This window comes from Rhea americana, unplaced genomic scaffold (genome assembly GCF_003343005.1).
Source record: "Rhea americana isolate MKP2758 unplaced genomic scaffold, rheAme1 scaffold_158, whole genome shotgun sequence".
Lineage (NCBI taxonomy): Eukaryota > Metazoa > Chordata > Aves > Rheiformes > Rheidae > Rhea > Rhea americana.
This window is the reverse complement of record NW_028185683.1, coordinates 683,161-684,974: the sequence shown is the minus strand read 5'-3', so window position 1 is coordinate 684,974 and position 1,814 is coordinate 683,161. Positions and strand designations below refer to the sequence as shown.

At 35.7% G+C, this 1,814-nt stretch overlaps 1 long non-coding RNA gene across 2 annotated transcripts in view; it reads right to left on the bottom strand.

The window, feature by feature from the left end:
• The window catches only part of LOC146598643 (uncharacterized), a 48,625-nt gene extending 47,302 nt beyond the window's left edge, over window positions 1-1,323 (bottom strand). For both annotated transcript variants that reach the window (XR_014895230.1, XR_014895229.1), the window contains exon 1: window positions 1,140-1,323. This is a non-coding gene — a long non-coding RNA (uncharacterized LOC146598643). The remainder of the gene's footprint in view (window positions 1-1,139) is intronic.
• Window positions 1,324-1,814: the final 491 nt, after the last annotated feature.

Genomic DNA, 1,814 nt, shown 5'->3' with positions numbered 1-1,814 from the left:
AAAAAAAAAAAAAAAAAAAAAGAGCAACAATGTAAGATATCTCTCACTGAATGTCAGGCTTTGGGAGACAAACTTTTCCATCAGAGTATTTCTTTCTTAGAGATCATAGTATGTTGTTGAAACAGACAGTATGTTCAACAAGACTCTTTAATGTACTTGTTTCATTAAAATATATGCAAATAGCATTTCTTATACTTGTAGAAAAAATTGTTGTTTCAGATTCTTTAGTTTTGATGTTATGACTACATTTATCTTGTTTTTAAGAAGTATGGTATGATATGTTGAATAGAATACAGGAAATAAAGAAAAGAATCAATAAATCAAACTCAAATTGTCTGATAAGATAGTAAAAATTGTAGSGGAAAAACCTTAGATTTTTTTCAGAAATTTTGTTTCAAAAAGTATGCTGGTATTCTTGGAGAGGCTAAGACTAGTTTCTGGTCAGTTTCCTCTTGAAGATTTCAGATATTTTTCATAAAATTAAAATGCATGGGGTGGTTGGGTGGGGAGGGGAAAGGAGGCAGGAGGAGAAGACCTTTATGACCATCGAAAATAGAGGAATTAAATTAAAAAAAAAATGTTGATAGTCTTCTGTTTCCCTAATCCACCATTCTTAGTGTTGTGCTATGCACTGGAMAAAGATTTGATGATTTAATTTCCTAGTGGCCAGGCTTTGCTAGGATGTCTCACTCAGTCCTAGTTCAGGTGCCAGAGTTAATACATATGCAGTAGCACAAAGCTCCACTTGAGATAATTTATTGTATTTCTTAGTTTTTGTGGAGCTATGTTCCTTCTGGAGCCTCAGCCTGCTGGGTTAGGATCACACCTTCACCCAGGTTTCATAAATCTCCCCACAAGAAGTTACAGCTAGGGTCACATTCCCATTTTAATCCCTCTACACTACTTTGAGACCTCACTATCTTTCTATATTTGCTTAGAAAAATAAGCAGATTTTGTTTTCCCTGGAAATTGGATGCTGTCTTGTTGATTTGCCCTRTATGTGTTCACACTTGTGAAATYGAAGTGGCTGCTCTGGCTCTCTACAGGTTCAATGTATCCCACTCCTCTGCACAGCTCTAAAAAGTTGCCCAGATCTAGTGTGAATATCACTCAAAGAATCCACCTCTTCCATGACTTACCCACATTCAGTTCCTACTATGCCATACAGGGAGAGTACCTTAAGGTTTCAAAGTCAGAGTGGTAGTCCAAAGTAGAAATTCAAAACCAAAGTGAGAGTCAACAGAGGAAATAATTAGAGGAGGGGAAAAAGGAAGAAAAGGAAGAAAAGGAGGAAAGGCTCAACTCAGATGCAGTAGACCAGGTTCTTCATCCGAAGAAATACGTAGTTTGTTAAAAATATGCAGACACCTCAGGGTTAGGTCTTGGAGAACTTCCAAAGATATTAAATGCTATTTTTAAAAGAGTTCCTCCCCTCATTCCTCAGTGCTGTGTCACAGGACACTTTTAACATTCATCTCAGTCCTGTGAATATTTGATGAGAAATCACGCAGCTTTTAAGAAAACCACGTATCTAGCAAAAAGTGGTCTTCTGAATGTCCATTATTTTTCTGTTTAAGTGATATACTGAACAGTTTTAATATTCAGCACTTTATTTTATCCTCCTCTTTTTCCCATACCTCATAGAAACAATCCATATAGCACAGGATTGCAAAATAGATTTTTTTTGTTCTTGTTCAAACTCTGAATAATTCTACCAATTGATGGAGTCATAATCTCCTGAATGCTTTTGTATGGTTTTGAAGGATTATGATAAAAATGCCCCAAAGTTCAAATAAATATACATGTCAAGCTTC